At 40.1% G+C, this 21329-nt stretch overlaps 1 long non-coding RNA gene across 1 annotated transcript in view; it reads left to right on the top strand.

Annotated features, from left to right (window-relative positions):
* The window catches only part of LOC103890431 (uncharacterized), a 165250-nt gene that overhangs the window by 142723 nt on the left and 1198 nt on the right, over positions 1–21329 (top strand). Inside the window, exon 9 of the long non-coding RNA XR_008511022.1 lies at positions 20419–20509. This is a non-coding gene — a long non-coding RNA (uncharacterized LOC103890431). The remainder of the gene's footprint in view (positions 1–20418; positions 20510–21329) is intronic.

Here is a 21329-nt window from a genome sequence, read left to right as displayed (position 1 = left end):
GGCTAGCTTGCTAGATACAGTATTCTCATTTGGCAGTTTTCTTCATTAAGCACTTTGAATATGTTATCTCACTCCTTCCTGGGTATGATTTCTGCTGAGAAGTCTGTTGCCCAATCAACTTGAGCTTTTTCATATGATGTTGCTTCTTTTTTATTGCTGATTTTAGAATTCTCTCTTTGACCTTGACCTTTGAGTGTTTGGTTATTATATGCCTTTGTGTAGTCTTATTTGGGTTGAATCTATTTTATAATCCTTTATAATCCTTGACTTTTCTGTACTTGCATATTTATATTTTTCTCTAGGTTTGGAAAGTGTTACTGTATTATCTCTTTGAATAAGCTTTCTACCTTTTGCCTCTTTCTCAATTCCCTCTTAAATGACAATGACCCTTAGGTTTGCTCTTTTGAAGCTGTTTTCTAGATCTTGTAGGCATATTTCATTTTTTAAAAATTATTTTTTCTTTTTTCTTCCCTGTGTGTTTTTAAATACTCTATCTTCAAGCTCACTGGATCTTTCTTCCACTTGATAAATTCTGCTGCTGAGACCCTCTGATGAATTTTTCAGTTCAGCCAATGTATTTCTGAGTTCTAGGATTTCTGTTTTTCTTAAAAATTATTCTAATCTCTTTGTTAAATTTCTACGATAAATTTCTGAATTGTATTTCTCTGTTATCTTGGAGTTCATGGAATTTCCTCAAAATTGCTATAGTGAATTGCCATATTGAATTCCTGATTTGAGAGCCCACACCATTGCCCCATTGCCTGTCACTGGATCCTTGCTTTGTGCATTTGGGGAGGTAATGGTTTCCTGTTTGCTGTTGTTTCTTATGGATTTACATTTCTGTCTTTGCACTAAAGGTTTAGCTATTGATTCCAGTCTTCACTGTCTGGACTGCTTTGGTCTTTCTAGGCTATGCATATTTAGAGGTTCTGTGTGGTTTGCATATTGAGTTCCCTTAGTCTCGGATTGCTGCCGCCTTTTTGGCACTAGATGGTGCCCTAAGTCCAAGTTTGCCACAGCTCTCAAAAAAGTTTGGAGAACTGCCTGTGCCAGATGGGGGGGCTGTGTGGCGGGAGGAGTCCCAAAGGAGATTCCTTGGTTGTGTGGGGAGGCTGGGTAGAGGTTTGTGTCCTGAGGACCCACGAAGAATGCCTCTTAGACCATGGTGCTGCTGAACCGTTCTTCTGGTTTAGTGTCTCTTTTTGCTGAGCTGAAGAGCAGCCCTACATTTTGCACCCTGGGGTTGCCATCCCTTCTCCACTTTTTTTTTTTTTTTTTTTAATCTAGCTGCCTTTAGGATATTTCTCTCTACAGGCACTTGTGATGCTTCTTGAGTTGAGGCAGGAATGGCAGTCCTGCTAAGAAACCCAAGATGGTGGGGAAGCCTGCTGTCTTGCCTGCCTTGTTCTCACTTTTTCTACTGTTGAAACCGTAAGTCTAGGGGGACTTTTCCATGCAGTGCCTGGCAATTTAGGTAGGGGAGGCCTATCAAAGAAACTGAAGTTCATTTCTCTTACCTTCTGCTTGTAGTTTTTCACTTTTCTGTGGTCTCAAAGATCATCAAAAGGCCCAGTTCTTGGTTACCGGTGATGATAATCTAGTTACTGGATAGTTGTTTTTGGTTTTCTGTGGGAAACACTGAAGCTAGATTATTTCTATTCTCCCATTTTGACGACATCACTCTTGAGAATACAACTATAATTTATTAAGCCAGACATTAACGAGATTTACCAAATGCCTCACAATTCCTCTCCTCTCACTAAACTTACTTTCTCTCTTTCTTTTTCTTTCTCTCTCTTTTTCTCCCTTCCTTCCTTCCTTCCTCCCTCCCTCTCTGTTTCCCTCTTTCTTTTCTTTTAGTCTTTCCTTACTATGGTCTAGCCTAGCACTTCTGGCCTCAAGCAATCCTCCCACCTTGACTTCCCAAAGTGCTGGGATTATAGGCGTGAACCACCACATCCAGCCTTACTAAACATTTTTTGTTTAGGTAAATGCTTTTAATAAAATATAGTATTTTAAAAATATGTTATTTATACCAACATGCAATAAATGTATTATTTTTATTTTAAATGAATTAGAAAATACATATTTTAAATATTTCATTTTAATTTCTAGTATAGTAAATATATATACACAAGTTTGTGTGAGTGCATCCCACATAAGCAAAAGCATTTTAAAATTTATTCAATAATTTTTAAGAGTGTAAAAAAGCCCTGAGACCAAATTTTGAGAACTACTGATATACTTTATAAATTTTACATGCATTGTTTCCATTTAACCTCAAAAAACAGATTGGTGAAATAAACAGGTCTAATCTTATATCTTATTCTGAATTGTTTAATGCTTTATCCTCAGTGCTTGAACAGTGCCTGTATATTCTAACTGCTCAATAATATTTGTTGAAAGAATAAATATAAGGAAACCAAGATAAAAACAAAAGTTATTGAGATCTATTTCACAACGTGAATACCCTTAACACTATTGAAATGTACCCTTTAAAATGATTAAGATACAAAATTATATGTCTATTTTTTAACCACAAATTAAAAAAAAAGAAAAGAAAGGACAGATATTGGGTAAGGTTAGAGTTGAGAAGACTTTTCACCTTGTGTGATATGTGGAGATAAGCATTATTACCTGAGGTTAGATCCACAGATGCTTTGGCAGTAGTCTATTCAAGCACTACAAGAGGCAATGGGCTAAGTTTATTATCATGTTCTTGTGCAAGGATTCTCAAGGCCTGATTATTTCTTTCAGGTACAAATAGGGTGAAATGTTTTTAGTAACTGGGCAATCCCAAAGCAGGGAGTTTTTATAATGCCTCTTTTAATTTTACAAAGGCCTGGTTCATGTTTTTCTTCCCAAGAAAGGGGTTCAGGGACTAAGTGTTTAATGAGTTCATACAGTAAAGACCCTAAGAGGGGAAAACTAGGGACCCCTTGTTGATAACATCTAATTAAACCTAAGAACCTGGAAAGTTTCTTCTTAGTTACCAATCTAGGAAATTCCTGGGAAAGCTTAACTAGGAGACACCTGATCTGGATGCCTGCGGCTCTCAGATCATGTCCTAAACAGTGAACAACATCTGTTGATAATTGTAATTTATCTCTGGAGATCTTAAGTCCCTTTTCTGCTAACCACTATAATAAATAGAAGGAATCCTGCTGGGATGCCTCCTTAGTAAGTGAACAAAGTAAGATGTCATTGGTGTATTGCAGGAGTCGACCCTCTAGGAGACTGAAGGATGCTCAAGTCTCGACAGAGTACTTGAGAGAAATAGAAGGGGGTTTCAATGAACCCCTGAGACATGACCATCCAATACTGTTGATTATTCCAGGTGAAAGCAAACAGGATTGACTGTCAGAGTCACCTGGAATGTTAAAGAAGGCTGAACATGTTATAGTTTACAACTGTAAACCATTTAGAATCTGGGGGAACTTGTGGCAAATGACTGTTAGGGTTTGGAACCAGTGGGAAACAGCGTAACTATACTGTTAATGGCTCTTAGATTCTTAACAAATTGCCATCCTTATCCATTAGGCTTTTGTACAGGTAAAAATGGGGTGTTACAAAGGCTGCTACATGGAATAATTAATCTTTGAGCAATTAAGTCTTCTGTCATTGGCACTGGGACAAGACTTTGTATGGCCTCAGGCTTTAATGGGCATTGCAATAATTGGGGAAGGGGTTTAGTGAGGTCTGCTTGAATTTGAGTGCTCTGCACTTTTTATTCTTCCAAGGTCAGTATTTAATGTGGTTCATAGCAATTGGGTAGTTCAGTTAGATTAGGGGCATTTTTGTGGACTGTCCTCTTCTTCTATGTCTAGGACAGACTGCAAAGTCCATATGAGATCTGGCTCAGGCGGGTCAGAAAATTCCAGAGTCACGTCTCCACTAGAGGCAAAGCATATCAGACCTTTTAGCTTAGACAGAAGGTCTCTGCCCAATAAATTGACTAGAGCTGTGTCAAACAACAAAAGAGAATATTTTTCAGTAAAAGGGCCTAGAGTCATTTGTGTAGGATAAGACATAAATCTCTTTTGAACTCGATTTGAAAACCCCACAACTGAAATTGTTTACTGCTAGGGAGAAGTTATTCTATAAAAGTAGTGTTTAAGCTGGAACCAGTAGCTCTGGTGTCAACTAAGATTGGGAAAAAAATCTTTGTTTATTTTTATTTTTGTATCTCCTTGATTTTTTAAATGAATAAATGGCAGAAGCTTACTGGACCTTCCCTTGGAGGTCTGTCTGTCCAGTGGTAACATGGAGATTATTATCAGAGGGTGGGCAACCTGTATTCTGGGGCTTCCCTTAAAAAATTTTTGGGGGCAGTACTTTTAGCACTGTCCCAGTTGTTTGCACAAATAGCAACAATTTTTTGGAAATGGTTGTTTTAGGAGTTGCATACTGGAAAAGTGCCCTGGGGCAGGTCCAAAAGTCATTCCAGTTTGCTGGTTGCCATGAAATTGTTATAATTGCTGGAATATTAATTTAGAAGCCTTTTGTTTCTTATCTTGTTCTCAGATCATTTCAAAATGTTCAGCTATAATTATTAGTTCAGCTGGTCTTGTAGCCTCCCATCCTATCTTTTGTTTTGTTTTTATGAGTCTGCTAATCTCCAGGAGGAGCCCATTTCAAACAAGGCAGCTAGGGCTGGCTGGATTGTATCATCAGTTTGGTGGAAGCTGGAATACCTTGAGAAATAGGGCTTCCAAGCAAATTTTAAAATCAATAACAGACACATTTTTCTTTTACCTGCAGGCCTAGATGATATAGACCAGTCAGTGTGGGTGGGGAACACATTAGGAATAGCTTTCAAAGGTCATTTAGGATTTTTAAGGCTTTGGCTCATAAATAAATGAGGTGGGGCTTTTTGGGTCCTTGATATCATTCTCAGGAGAATACTGTTCTGCTTCTTACATCCATTTTGGGGCTTCCTCAGGTCCCAGCAACATGTGTATTTGTTAATAGAGGGTAGGTATCCAGGAGTCATAGGTTCCAATTAAGACTGAATTCTTGAGAAAATTTTGAGGGTCTTCCCTAGGATTGGGAAATTCTTTATAGCCTAAGCCCTGTTTTTGTCCAGAGAATGTAAGTGACTCAGGGATTATCTCCTGAATTTTCAGGTAGTTTTATTTTATAAAGGAGCAATTTGACTGCTTTTTCAGAGACCAAAAAAAAAAAAAAAAAAAAAAAAAGCAATTCAGACGGAGTTACTAGGCTGTGAATATTCAGGAATAGAATGTATTAGACATATTCAGGCAAAGTAAGAGGGGAGCAGTAGGAGCATGCCGGTTCAGTGGTCCTTGGGATGGGGCATAGCTTGTATTTTTCACTTCTCATTGATTTTTCTTTTTCTTTTTTTGTGACAGAGTCTTGCCCTATTGCCTGGGTGCAGTGGTGTAATCTCAGCTCACTGCAACCCCTGCCTCCCGGGTTCAAGCGATTCTTGTTCCTCAGCCTCCCAAGTAGCTCGGACTATAGGCCCACACCACCATGCCTGGCTGATTTTTGTACTGTTAGTAGAGACAGGGTTTTATCATTTTGGCTAGGCTGGTCTTGAACTCCTGACCTCAAGTGATCCCTTCACCTTGGCCTCCCAAAGTGCTGGGATTATAGGCGTGAACCACCGTGCTCAACCTCTCATTGATTTTTTATAATGAATCTTTTTAAAAAGCTATTTTTAAAAAATCCTATTGTCTCTTTGAAGTTTTTTGAATGCCAATTGAAATAAGAATCACATTCTCTATTCTTAATTTAGGAGGCTTGGGATTTGAGTGTATGCTTTAAAGGAACAATCTTGTTCATCTGGAACATTCCACTTAATGGCCATTGTAATTCTGAGTTAGCCTTAGTAAGATTTGGTCACTTTTGTAAGTATTTGCAGCTTCTGAAGCTATAATTCTTATACATGAAAAAGGCAGGCATACAAGAAAGTGGAGTACTCAGATCTTTAGAAATTATGATACTACCTTTGCAAAGATTATGCCAGTGAGAAAAGCTAAGCATGGCTGACTCTACCTTGCTTCTAGCCTCACAGGATGGCTGTCCTCACTCATTCCTAGGTGTAGGCCAAGCTAATTGTAGGAGGAATTTAGTTTATAGTTTAACATTGAAGCAAGGATAATAATAATCCTTCCCTAAAATAAACCCCGTCCTTGTTTAGGGACCGAAATCACCTTTGTAAGACAAATGAAAGGACACAAGATTAGGTTTATGGGAGGAGCCTGGATGCTGCCAAAATGGAGGTGTAGCTAAACAATAAGCAGCTATTACCTTCTAGCCTGATGTTCTATGATCCCTTGCTGCTCAGGAGTCATGTGGCCATAGCTCACAAGTTTTGTTACTTCCCCAATTGCTCCTAAAGTTAACATCACTATTGTAAAACCTAAGATTGGTCTTTTGATGTGCTTTCTTCATACTTTTGCATTCTCACAACTGACTGACTCCATCTGGACCCAGAACTCATGACTCAACCTATCCTGTGGCCCACTCAGAGGTGGACTCAGCACATGAGGACCGTTTTTCACATTCCTATGATTTCACCCCCAAACAATTAGCAGCACCCATTCCCTAGCCCCTTGCCCACCAAATTATCCATAAAAACCCTAGCTTCTCAGTTCTTACGGAGGCTGATTTCAGCAATAATAAACACCTGTCCTACCATTTGGCCGGCCTTGTGTTAATTCAGTTCTTTCTTTACTGCAATACCACTGCTTCAGTGAATCGGATTTATCTGTGCAGCAAGAAAGAAGAACCTGTCTGGCAATTACAATTAATGATTCCCTTTTTATGTTGGATTTTGGGTTTCTCAAAGCTGTGGTATTTGGCTTTGAGATATTCTTCACCAACTTAGTCGATGTTTTTCTTACCTTGGTGTGCAAAAAGAAAAGAAAAAGCCTTACAATAATAACCACTTACTACAACTGCCATCATTTACCTTAAAAACTGGCTTTTTGCCAGTGATTCAGCAGTCACTGCAAACCCAAATGTCATATGCCCTGCCATAGAACCAACTAACCCTTGGTACTCCAAAAGCCAAAGATATCAGAGAGCTCAAATGCAAAAGAGAGCAGAGCTCGGACCTAAGAGGAACTCACAACTCTCAGGGCTCCATGAGGAAGACAGAGTACCTGAAAGGGGATCAGTGACACCTTTCCTGTGTTCTACAAGGGGTCTCAGGGTCATCAGCAGTCTCCTGCAGTTCCCTTCATGGTTGCCAGATCTGTCAGAAAACAAAATGTTTACAAGAAATTTAAAGTTCTCATTTGGCTTCATTTGTGACTCTAGAATTAGACAACACTTCATTCCATAAACAGCGTGAGTGCTTCAATGAGCCAAGCAGAAGAGGGGTAAAGAGCACCTAAACAAAGAAAAAAAAAGTAGACTGTCATTTTAAAGTTACTTTCCTTGTAGAAGGGAACACAGTGGTTGACATCAGGTTACCTCAAATTACATTTTTGTAAGGAATAAAACAGAAGAAACTTCATCACTATGCCAACTGAAACTGACTTGTTTGAGATTCTGGCTGCTACCTCTCACTCCTGATTTCTTAGAAAGTCACACAACAGCTTAGTTTTGGTTTGGTGGCATAGAACTTTAATATGAGTGACTCCATTTTGGTTTTGTCTGGTCTTTGCGGCCTAGTGCAGAAACTTAGTCCAAAACAATGGCCTCCTATAATTTTAATTTAACAAAGTGAAAATTGAGATTTTATTGATGAAATAATAATTAGTTGGACTGGGAAGAGAGAAAAGGGATGGAAAATAATGAGAAGGCATGGAAGGAGAGACTATGTCCACTAAACTACAAGCTGTTGAGTGTGACCGGATCTTGGGTTACCTATGAAGTTTAGAGAGAAGATAAGACTGGGAAGTTTGGCAGGAGCCAGATGATGTACAGCTTTGGGCTTGGGTTTGATCTGGAAGTTGATGGGGAGCTACAAATTTTCGCATTAGAAAGCTTATTGTGATGGCATTGGGGAGGATATATTGGGAGACATGAGACTAACAGCAGAGGTTCAGCGAGGCTTTGGTAGGAATCTAGCAAGAAGTAGAAAAGCCCTAAACTGATACAAGTTGAGTATCCCTTATCCAAAATGCATGGGACCGCTGGGCACAGTGGCTCATGCCTGTAATGCCAGCACTTTGGGAGGCCAAGGTGGGTGGATCACTTGAGATCAGGAGTTCAAGACCAGCCTGGCCAACTTAGTGAAACCCTGTCTCTACTAAAAATACAAAAATTAGCCAGGTGTGGTGGTTGGCACCTGTAGTCCCAGCTATTTGGGAGGCTGAGGCAGGAGAATCGCTTGAACTTGGGAGACAGAGCTTGCAGTGAGCCGAGATTGTGCCATTGCCCTATAGCCTGGGTGACAGAGCAAGACTCTATCTCAAAAAAAAAAAAAAAGAAAGAAAAGAAAAGAAAAAAGAAAGTGTGGCCGGGTGTGGTGGCTCACGCCTGTAATTCCAGCACTCTGGGAGGCCAAGGCAGGCGGATCACCTGAGGTTGGCAGTTGAAGACCAGCCTGACCAACATGGTGAAACCCTGTCTCTACTAAAAATACAAAATTAGCTGGGTGTGGTGGCACATGCCTGTAATCCCAGCTACTTGGGAGGCTGAGGCAGGAGAGTCACTTGAACCTGGGATGTGGAGGTTGTGGTGAGCTGAGATCATGCCGTTGCTCTTCAGCCTGGGCAATAAAAGGGAAACTCCGTCTCAAAAAAAAAAAAAGAAAGTGTGAGTCCTCCAAAATGCATGGGATCAAAATGTTTAAGATTTCAGATTTGAGGATATTTGCATACACATAATGAGATATCTTGGGGATAGGACTCAAGTCTAAACATAAGATTTATTTATATTTCATATATATCTTATACAAATAGCCTGAAGGTAATTTTATACATTATTTTAAGTAATTTTGTGCTTGAAACGAAGTTTGTGTATATTGAACTATCAGAAAGCAAAGGTGTCACTATCTCAGCCACCCATGTAGACAATCTGTGGTTGATTGGCATCACTATCATGCTGTTGGCAGAAAAGGAATATCGCAGCTGAAGGGGGCTAGGGGCATCTTTTTTCCCTTGGGGGATACTGAATAAACTGTGTGTGCACCTGCATTTTGACTGCTACCCATCACATGAGGTCAAGTGTGGAATTTTCCACTTGTGGTGTCATGTTGGTACTCAAAAAGCATGGGATTTTGGAGCAGTTCAGATGTCAGATTTTTGAATTAGGATGCTGGGCATTTGAATAAGCATTTAACAAGCAGAGTTGCCTGACACGGTGGCTCCTTGTAATTCCAGCACTTTAGGAGGCTAAGGAGGGAGGATCAGCTGAGCCTAGAAGTTTGAGACCAGCCTAGGCAAACAGTACGATCCCACGAGGTAGAAGTAGTAGTTGAGTCCTTGACCAAGGAAGAGATAGTCAGGATAAATTTGTAGAATGAGAAAAGAAAAGGCTTATGGTGGAGCTTCAAGTTAAAAATGATGTCTTTGGGCCAGGTGGGGTGGCTCACGCCCGTAATCCCATCACTTTGGGAGGCTGAGACAGGTGGATCACGAGGTCAGGAGTTCAAGACCAGCCTGGCCAAGATGCTGAAACCTCATGTCTACTAAAAATACAAAAATTAGCCGGGTGTGGTGCACGTGCCTGTAATCCCAGCTACTCGGGAGGCTGAGGCAGGAGAATCATTTGAACTCGAGCGGCAGAGGTTGCATTGAGCCAAGATGGTGCCACTGCACTCCAGCCTGGGCAACAGAGCAGGACTCTATCTCAAAAAAAAAAAAACAAGGAAAAAAAGATGTCTTTGAAATACACAAAAAAGAAACAGGAGGTGGAAGGAGAACAAAGAAGGTGTGGTTTCACAGATACCAAGGTAAGGTTTCAAGGAGGAAGTGGTGAGGAGTGTAGAAATGTACAATGCCAAGGAAGTGAAGTAAGAGCTTGAAAATTACGTGTTGGATTTGGAAAATGGATGGTCATTAGTGACCATGATTGAAACCATTTCACTGGAGTCATTGAGGCAAAACTCTGAATGCTGTGGCTGGAGAAGAATATGAGCGTAAGTTAAGAGGGCAGGTAAAGATGACTTGATCAAGAAGATTGTTTAAAAGAAAAAGGTAAATGATTGGTCAGAAGCTAGAAGAAGACCTAGGGCTCAAGATTTTCTTTCTTTCATCTTGTCTTTCTGTTTGTCTCTGTCTTTTTCTTTCAAGTTTCAATGGGAATGACTCAAGCTCCTTTAAATATTGAGAAGGTAAAAGCTAGGTGAAAACACAGGCTGACAGTAAGGATGAATGGATCTAAATTGTGGAGCAAATTTCTGAGAGTGGCTCCAGAGATTAATCCTGGACGGAATTGTTCACTAATGAAAGAAACATAGACAAGCCACAGTGCAGAGCTAGATACATGTTGGAGGTGAGGCAGGAAGTCGAGAGTGTTACTGCATCAGATTTCAAGTTGAAGTAACAGCACTTTTAAGATCTGCTACTCATTATTGCGCTGGTAACTATGACAGACTTAAAAAATATATATATATAAAATACATACAAAAATATATATATTTTTTCATTTCAAAGCAAGAATGAGTTATAAGGTATGTAAGTGAAATACTTGATATTTGAATGTTACTGGCTGGGCATGGTGGCTCATGCCTGTAATCCAAGCACTTTAGGAGGCTGAGGCTGGCAGATCACTTGAGGTCAGGAGTTCGAGACCAGCCTGGCCAACATGGTGAAACCCCATCTTTACTAAAAATACAAAAAATGGCCAGGCATCATGGCGCATGCCTATAATCCTAGCTACTCGGGAGGCTGAGGCAGGAGAATCGCCTGAACCAGGAGGTGGAAGTCGCAGTGAGCCGTGATCACACCACTGCACTCCAGCCTGGGCGATAGAGGGTGACTCAATCTCAAAAAAATAAAAATAATAAGAGTAATAAAATACTTATAGAGGTGAAGTAATAACAGGAATATTATTATTAAAGAAGTCAGGAAAGAACTCTAAGGTGATCGGTAATCTATTTATCTAGTAACATCCAGATTGATGGAATTATTGAAAAGTTTAAAGATTCATTCTGATCGGCAACTTATTAGAATGGGACCTGAGTAGAGAAATTTAGATAAGTAAATAGATTGCCAAAACATTGCAAAAATAACAAAATCAATAATAACTAACAACAACAACAACAACAACAAAAATCTTGACCACAATAACAATTTCTGAGATACTTGTGAAATAAAATTTGAGTGTTAAGTAAAGTATATGAAGTTCTTGATTTTGCTAAAATGTTTCAAGGGACAATAGATTAAAAAAATTAAAAATTAATAAAATGTTTTAATCTTTGATAGGTGAAGAAATGGGGGCATTTCTATTATGACCTCAAAACTAAGAAAGTCATTGGTTACACTGGTGCATAAAATTACAGATGAAGTCAGTGCTGATTTTTTTTTTATATTATGCACACTATTCATGTTGATTTCTTCCTACAATGCATAATCAGGCCTATTATTTTGAAATAGACTTTGGAAACATTTTTGAAGCTCTGTGTCATGTAAAAGGAGTGAAGTGTTGCCTCTGAAATATCCCTTAAAAATTACAGTTCTTTGAATAATAATGAGAAGTCTATGATACAGTTTTGACCAAAATTAGCATTACCCAGACTGATTAGTAATTATAGTCATCAGCTGTGATGACAAATGACCATTATCTGTTAAAAAGGAAAATCAAACATCCCCAAATTAGAAATATATGCTGTCATTGGGGATATTCAGAAAAATGCAATCTTGACTTAGTTGGCAGTTCTTTTTTTTTTTTTTTTTTTTTTTTTTTTTTTTTTTTTTTTAATTTATTATTTTTAATTGTGGCAAAAGTTATAAATGGTAAATATAAAATTTACCATCTTCACCATTTTTTTTTTTTTAATTATACTTTAGGTTTTATGGTACATGTGCGCAATGTGCAGGTAAGTTACATATGTATACATGTGCCATGCTGGTGCGCTGCACCCACCAACTCGTCATCTAGCATTAGGTATATCTCCCAATGCTATCCCTCCCCCCTCCCCCCACCCCACAACAGTCCCCAGAGTGTGATGTTCCCCTTCCTGTGTCCATGTGTTCTCATTGTTCAATTCCCACCTATGAGTGAGAATATGCGGTGTTTGGTTTTTTGTTCTTGCGATAGTTTACTGAGAATGATGATTTCCAATTTCATCCATGTCCCTACAAAGGACGTGAACTCATCATTTTTTATGGCTGCATAGTATTCCATGGTGTATATGTGCCACATTTTCTTAATCCAGTCTATCATTGTTGGACATTTGGGTTGGTTCCAAGTCTTTGCTATTGTGAATAATGCCGCAATAAACATACGTGTGCATGTGTCTTTATAGCAGCATGATTTATAGTCCTTTGGGTATATACCCAGTAATGGGATGGCTGGGTCGAATGGAATTTCTAGTTCTAGATCCCTGAGGAATCGCCACACTGACTTCCACAAGGGTTGAACTAGTTTACAGTCCCACCAACAGTGTAAAAGTGTTCCTATTTCTCCACATCCTCTCCAGCACCTGTTGTTTCCTGACTTTTTAATGATTGCCATTCTAACTGGTGTGAGATGGTATCTCATTGTGGTTTTGATTTGCATTTCTCTGCAAAAGAAGACATTTATGCAGCCAAAAAACACATGAAAAAATGCTCACCATCACTGGCCATCAGAGTTGGCAGTTCTTAAAGGGGTACATGAAAACTATTTTTAAAATTATGATTGGAATTAAGATAATTTCTAGCCAAAGTTTTTATTTTCATGAGCACAACATTAATTTACCTAAATTGCCAGTTCTGATATGTTTGTTAAAGTTAGGTTTTCTTTTTATAGTCATTTTTTCTATTCATTGTTTTTAAAATGATCACTGAGAAATTAATCTATACAGACGTATAAATACATGGTTTGTGAAAATTCACACTGTATATGTGTGCTTGTGTAAATGTATTGATAGATCTATAGATATAAACAGAGAGAAATGTTATTTATGTCTAATGTAGTTTTAATGTAAGTGATCATGTTATATTGTTCTGCAACTTGATTTTCTACTTATTATTTCAGCATCAATACATTTCCATGTTTTTATATGTCTTTTTTTTTTTTTTTTTTTTTTTTTTTAAGATGGAATCTTGCTCTGTCGCCCAGGCTGGAGTGCACTGCCGTGATCTCGGCTCACTGCAAGCTCTCCCTCCTGGGTTCATGCCATTCTCCTGCCTCAGCCTCCGGAGTAGCTGGGACTACAGGCACCTGCCACCACACCCGGCTAATTTTTTTGTATTTTTAGTAGAGACGGGGTTTCACCGTGTTAGTCAGGATGGTCTTGATCTCCTGACCTCATGATCCACCCGCCTCGGCCTCCCAAAATTCTGGGATTACAGGCGTGAGCCACCGTGCCCGGCCCACATCTCATTCTTTTTAATGGCCACTTAGTATTCTGTGGTATGGTTATGCTAAAAATTATTTAATCATTCTTCTATATGATTGAAATAGCTGTATACATACATACTCTTAAGAGAGTGCCTGGCACAGAGTAAGCTCTCTATGTGCTAGATCTTATGACTATTGCTATATTTTATTGTGATTATTATTAATACATTGCAGATGAGAAAACTGAGTATCAGAAAGATTGGGTGACTTTAACAAGATTGCATGGGTAGTCGAAGAGACAGAATTGGAACCCAGGACTTTTAAATTTTACAAGAGGCAATGACAATACCTGTGTCAGGTTAAAGAAAAAAAAGGAAAGAAAGAAAAAGAGGTCTGAAGCATACTCTGGGAGAATGGAGAGAAAAACAACTGTGTGATGGAGTCAGGAAAGGACTTCGTTTGAGCTGATCACTATTCCCCTCAGACTAAAACAAAGTGTTTGTCCATCTGAAAGTGCTGATCTACAGTTTTGAGACAGAGGGCAGCGGATGGACAGTGGATGGGTCGGGTTTGGGCAATGAGAGGGAGCTGATTTGAATTAGAGGAAGTAAAAAAGTCTGGGAGAGTTCTGTGGGGAATCATTAGGACTCCTTAGGAGATAACAGAGGATTCCAAACAGCAGGTGAGGTGAAGTCGAACTCCACTGGACCTGTGGTGGGTGTGGCCAGCGTCATCCAACCAGAGTGAACCCCAACAGGAGCCGCTCCGGGGCTGGGGCAGGAGGATGATCTGCAGACAAGGCTTTTAATGGGCTATGTTTGGGAAAAATATATTTTATATGTAATAGATTATATTTGTAAAGACTTGTAGTTTCAGGATTTCATACAAATTAACTTTCCAGTATGGAGCCACTGCAGTGGCTGGGTGCCAGCAGGCTGGGTGCCTCTGTCCAGCAGGCTGGGTGCCAAGTTCAGTGTCACAGCGTTCAGCAGGTGAGACACTCTTAACAGGCAGACACGGTGCCTCTGAACGCACAATGTGCAGTAAAGGAAATGCAGGCAATCCTGGTAAGGAGGAAGTGGTTAAGGGATCGAAAGCAGCTTGAGACTTGTGCAATGCAGTCATTGTCACAGAAAACTCCAAATGCGTTTTCATTTTCAAATTCTGAATTACACACAGGATTGCACAAGGAAAGTCTCAGAAGACTTCCAACCAGAGAGCCTTGATTCCAACTGGCTTTGCTTCCAAGAGCACATTCGGGACATTTTGAAAACCTGCCCCCAGAGACAAAGAGGAAGTATTTTGTTGTGGAAATCTGGTGGGGGTTTTTTTGTGTGTGAATGGATGAGGAAAACTGCACGCTCGTTTAATTCAAGAAGTTAATATCATCTGGCAAAAGGATCTCTCATACAGGAGGGATTGAGGGTTTTTAACAAAACATTTTCCCTATGGACCTAATTAATGATTCACTCATTTAGTGTTAATGCACTTACTCATCCTTTAATTTATTACTGACATACTCAGATATGTTGGCCCCTCACATCCCATTTTTCTGTTAGAAACAGTCAAGCTTGCCCAAATATGAATAAAGCTGTTCACTATTTGAGACTTGTATTGATTTTAATTATTTTCATCATAAAAATTATGCATGCAAATATAAATGGAGACTAAATTTCTTACACTTCCTTATAGTTTTTATACAACATAAAATAAAAATAAGTCTATAAAATAGAAATCCAAGCAAAATTTGAATCATTAATTTAATCAGATGAGCAATATTGTACTGCCCACAATAGGCTAGGTGCTGACAGCTATGGCCCAGGTCTTTTTATTTTTATTTTTAGTATATAAATTGCATTGTGTATATTTAAGGCATTTAACAAGATGTTATGGGATACATATAGATAGTAAAAAGATTACTAGAGTGAAGCAAATTAGCATATACATTATCTTCATTACCTTTTTAAAAAATTTATTTTAATCCCAGCACTTTGGGAGGCTGAGGCAGGCGGACCACAAGGTCAGGAGATCAAGACCATCCTGGCAAACAGAGTGAAACCCCGTCTCTACTAAAAAATACAAAAAATTAGCCGGGCGTGGTGGCGGGCACCTGTAGTCTCAGCTACTTGGGAGGCTGAGGCAGGAGAATGGTGTTAATCTGGGAGGTGGAGCTTGCAGTGAGCGGAGGTCCAGCCACCACACTCCAGCCTGGGTGACAGAGTGAGACTCCATCTCAAAAAAATAAAAACAAAAAACAAACAGACAAAAGAATTATTTTGAGGGCAAGAGATCTACTCATTTAGCATGAATTCTAAATACAATGTTATTACCTACAGTCCTCGTGTCATATATTAGATCTCTAGACTGGGTCATTCTACATATCTTCTACTTTGTGTCTCCCTATTTCACACCACTCCACCCCCACTAAACCACTGTTCATTCTTTACTTCTGTATATTTGAAAATTTTTTTAGATTCCTCATATAAGTGAAATCATACAATATTTTTTCTTTCTGTGTCTGGCTTATTTCACATAGAATAATGTCTTCTAGGCTTATCCATTTGTAGTAAGGCCAAGGTCTCATTCTTTTTCAGGGCTGAATAATATTCCATTGTTATGTATGTACCACACACAGTTTCTTTATCCATTTGTCCATTTACAGATACCTAGGTTGTTTCCATGTCTTGGCTATTGTGAATAATGCTGCGATGAACACAGGAAAATACAAAAATTAGCTGAGTGTTGTGGCAGGTGCCTGTAATCCCAGCTACTCGGAGGCTGAGTCAGGAGAATTGCTTGAACCCAGGAGGCAAATGTTGCAATGAGTTGAGATAGAACCACTGCCCTCTAGGCTAGGCAACAAAACAAGACTCTTTATCTTAAAATAAATAAATAAAATAAAATAAATAAAATAAAATGAACACAGGACTGCAGGTATCTTTACAAGGTGGTGATTAAATTTGGGGGGTATATGCAAAGATGAGGGATCACAGGGTGATGTGATAGTTCTATATTTAATTTTTTGAGAAGCCTCCATCTTGTTTTCCATAATGGCTATACCAGTCTACATTCCCACTAACAACTTACAAGGATTTTTCTCCACATGCCTAGGTTCCTTTGCAGTTGGCCAACATCAACTGCAACGTGGCATTTATTGACTCCACTCAGCTACAGCTTTTCTCACATTGTCACACAGGGTGCTGGCAGAGTCTAGTGGGTAAGGGCAGAGGCTCTACAGCAAGATTGCCTAGTGGTGTGAATCCTGCTTCTGTTATTAATTATTGGCTCTGTGACTTTAGGCAAGTTACCTAATCACTTTGGGATTCAGTTTCCATTTCTGCAAAAGGGTAACAATAATAGTACCTGCAGCACTGGGTTGTGATAATTCAATGGGTTAATGCCTAAAGAATAGAACCTACATAAAAATTTCAATAAATAGTAATTATTACTACTTGTACAGCAGGCTGTGATGTCATCTTGTATATAACATGTTATTTACAGTTGACTATTCATAAGCCTGTGTGGTGGCTCTGCAATGTGTTGGCTAGGCCAAGTTATCTTTCCTGTTTGTTTCTGGTTAGAGTAAACCACAAGAAGCATTCTTGTGCAAAACTTGGAGGGCATAAGTGAAATAGCAATTATTTTGTAGCTCACATGCATTGTCATTTATGTCCTTGCTCATGCAATTTGTGTGAGTCAGTGGCTGGGCCTACTACTCTTCTACTTTCCCCTGGATCTTCTTCGAGATTCTCAGAGATTCTCTGAATCCCAGGATAGGTGTGTTTGTTTAGCTCCATGGTGAAGCACCCTGACTTCTCCAGGACACCCACACCACTAAGGGCAGAGACAACAAGAACTAACACAAGTTTTAGTCCATCCTCACAGGTTCCAGCTTGTGCTTGTGGGTTCCTGCCTATTCTTAATCTCCTGACTTTACATGCATCTTCCCTTCTTCACTGTCAGCCTCATGGATTTTTTTTTTTGAGACAGGGTCTCACTGTGTCACCCAGCCAGCGGCACTATCATAGCTCACTGCAACCTCGAACTCCTGGGCTCAAGTGATCTTCCCACCTCAGCCTCTCAAGTAGTTAGCACTACAGGTGCACGACTCTAAGCCTGGCTAATTTTTGGATTTTTGTAGAGACAAGGGTCTCACTATGTTTCCCAGGCTGTTCTTGAACTCCTAGGCTCAAGTGATTCTCGCGCCTCGGCCTCCGAAAGCACTGAGATTATAGGCATGTGCCACTGCTCCCATTCCTGCCTCGCAGATATTAAGATCCAGCATCAGATGCTGATTCTTAACTAGCTCCCATAATTGTGTAAGGTCAAATCCCTGTAACAAATCCTTTTAGAGAGAGAGATCCCTACCTTATTCCCTGATTGAACTCTCTGACTGATATGCCCAGCATAACTAAAATAGTTCCACTTGGCAGCAACATGATTACAGGCAAAAATGAAAACACGGGCAATGAAATCCTGTGGGATATTTGGTTATAACAAAGTCACTCATAGAATGCAGAATAAAATTATTTTTGGATGATTACGAAAATGAAATTTTACAATAAAAAATTCTCATAAGATATCCTACATTATGTTGAAAAATATTTCTGCTATTCATTCTTATTTGGCTTTTTACATAGCAAGTTTTGGAGACATTGAATACCTGATGTTCTTGTACTTCCCGTTCCCAACTTCTTTTGTTGCAGACACTGTTGCCTTGATCTTTTTGGAGGAAAAAAAGACATACCATAACTCATCCTTTTCTGCTTCCAAACTTATCTCCTGACTCAAAAGAATCCCACCTATCTCTCACACATGTACTCATTCTTCATTCAGTCTATCATTTAAAAACATTATTGGGTATCTGCTATATGCTAGACATAGAACTGTTGCTATATATACAAAGACAAATCACTGTATTTTTGTTAAAGGAGCTGAGTTTCTAATACGGGTGAGAAGCAAACAATCTAACAATGACAGTACAGGGCAATGAATGCCATAATGGGGCCGTGCACAGGACTCTACAGAAGAGGTTGCCAGCTCACAATAGGATGCTGGAGACAGCTTTCCAGAGAGGGAATACTTGGATATTTATTTACCTTTTTTGAGACGGAGTCTCACTCTATCATCTAGGCTGGAGTGCCCTGGAGCGATCTTGGCTCACTGCAAGCTCCGCCTCCTGGGTTCACGGCATTCTCCTGCCTCAGCCTCCCAAGTAGCTGGGACTACAGGTGCCCGCCACCACGCCTGGCTAATTTTTTTATATTTTTAGTAGAGATGGGGTTTCACCATGTTAGCCAGGATGGGCTTGATATCCTGACCTCGTGATCCGCCCACCTGGGCCTCTCAAAGTGCTGGGATTACAGGCGTGAGCCTCCACGCCTGGCCTACTTGGGTTAAATATTACAATCTGAATAACGATTAGACTGTAGAAGGTGAAGGATGTTTTGGACCGAAAGAACAGGATTGTAAAGTTCTGGAGGTGCAAGGAAACATGGAATATTTTAGAAAATGTCTAGTAGGGACTCACAAGTTCGAAGGTGAGGAGCAAGATCTAGGTTAGAATCACACTGCAGAATTATCTTCACTCAGTAAACAATTGAAGTCGTGGGCGAGAGAATACAGGCTGAGCACAAACAGCAGGAAGACGATAGTGGCCAAGGACAGCACTCAGTTGGGCCACAGCACTTTCCAAGGTGAAAAGGAAGGAGAGCATGGGAAGCATACAGAAGGGGAGGCCAGAGAAGGTGCAGGAGACAATTATGTCCTAGAATCCAGATCTGCAAGAAAATTAATTTATATTGTTTATACCAGTCTTGGGTATTTTGTTGCACAGCACAAATAGACTAAGTCAAGGTGATATGATATTCCAGGCACAGTGGCTCATGCCTATAATCCCAGCACTTTGGGAAGCTGAGGCAGGCAGATCACCTGAGGTCAGGAGTTTGAGACCAGCCTGGCCATCATGGTGAAACCCTGTCTCTACAATTAGCCAGGCGTGTTGGTGGGTGCCTGTAGTCCCAGCTACTCAGGAGGCTGAGGCAGGAGAAATCGCTGGAACCCAGGAGGCGGAGGTTGCAGTAAGCTGAGATTGTGCCATTGCACTCCAGCCTGGGCGACAAGAACAAAACTCCATCTCAAAAAAAAAAAAGAAGAAGAAGAAGAAGGTTTATGAATCATTGTATGTATCCACCAACTTCCTGCCAGGAGGATGCATGCCCCAATAGGGACCGCACTGTAATCCTGGGTCCTATGAGAGGAAGATGAGGAACAGAGCCCTTGCAGATGACCTACTGGTCCTGACATGGACGATGAGGAAAATTTAATGTTTGTTGTTGTAAGCCACTCGGTTTGAGTTGTTTTATCACCTCAGCAAAGCCGATTAGTATAGAATTTGGTGATGGATTTGAAGTATTGCTATTACAAAGTACCTAAAAAGAATACGACATTTAGACTTGTATTTAAGATTGAGCATATTAGCTAATTTGGGGCACAAGGTAATACTTTTATGACATGAATAAACATTTTTACAGCCCTCTCTGTGTCAGAAGTTTTGAGTCTTCTTAAGTGTTAAGCGTCCATTATTATGTGGCATAAAGAAATAAATTTATTCCAGCTTTTAAATGGATTTTTACTTTTAGCATCTTCACTGGAGTAGTGACATTTCGACATGATCATCATTATTTAGGTTGTCATGGATATATTGATTTTCATACTTATTTTGCAGCTAAAATATTTAAATGTTGATATTTTAAATTTACCATGTAATTTATGGGTGACTGGACAAAAATTATTATTAGTAGTAGTAGTAGTAGTAGTAGTATTTTTTTTTTTGAGATGGAGTCTCGCTCTGTCGCCCAGGCTGGAGTACAGTGGCGCAATCTCAGCTCACTGCAAGCTCCACCTCCTGGGTTCACGCCATTCTCCCGCCTCGCCTCCTGAGTAGCTGGGCCTACAGGCGTCCGCGACCACGCCCGGCTAATTTTTTGTGTGTTTTTTTTTTTTTAGTAGAGACGGGGTTTCATCATTCAGAGGATAGTCTGGATCTTCTGACTCCGTGATCCGCCCGCCTCGGCCTCCCAAAGTGCTGGAATTACAGGTGTGAGCCACCACGCCCGGCCGACAAGAATTATTAATATATGACTGTTCTTAGGCTTTGCCTACTTCATCTATACAGACGGAGGTTCTGTCACACCCACTGTGATTCTGAAGAGTGTTACGCAGAATCCTGGAATCTGGGAAAAAGTAGCACGAATAAATGTCACAGACTATTTTTAAACAATTATTATTTAGGAAAAGGAGTAAAAAAGGAAGATAAGCTAAACTCTTCAGGGGCTTGGCAATATCTGAACATGTGACATATTATTAGCAAGACGTGGAAGCTTTAGGTGCAGAAATGAGAGATGTGATCAGGGAGATCTGGGGAACAGAGTAATACTTTTGAGAAAAAGAATCATCCTGGGTAGGAAAGTGATAACCATCTGGGATTTTCAGGGTGTTGGAGAACTGAAAAGGACAGAAATTGGAATTTTTTTGATTGTTTGTTTTTGAGACGGAGTCTCACTTCTTTGTTTTTTATTTTTTTGAGACGGAGTCTCGCTCTGTCGCCCAGGCTGGAGTGCAGTGGTGGGATCTCGGCTCACTGCAAGCTCCGCCTCCCGAGTTTCACGCCATTCTCCTGCCTCAGCCTCCCGAGCAGCTGGGACTACAGGCACCCGACACCACGCCCAGCTAATTTTTTGTAGTTTTAGTAGAGACGGGGTTTCACCGTGTTAGGGACTCTCACTTCTTCACCCAGGCAGGAGTGCAATGACGCGATCTCGGCTCACTGCAACCTCCGCCTCCCGGGTTCAAGCAATTTTCCTGCCTCAGCCTCCCCAGTAGCTGGGATTACAGGCAAGTGCCACCACGCCCGGCTA

This window comes from Pongo abelii, chromosome 1 (genome assembly GCF_028885655.2).
Source record: "Pongo abelii isolate AG06213 chromosome 1, NHGRI_mPonAbe1-v2.0_pri, whole genome shotgun sequence".
NCBI classification, from domain to species: Eukaryota; Metazoa; Chordata; class Mammalia; order Primates; family Hominidae; genus Pongo; species Pongo abelii.
This window is presented reverse-complemented; position numbering and strand designations above follow the sequence as displayed.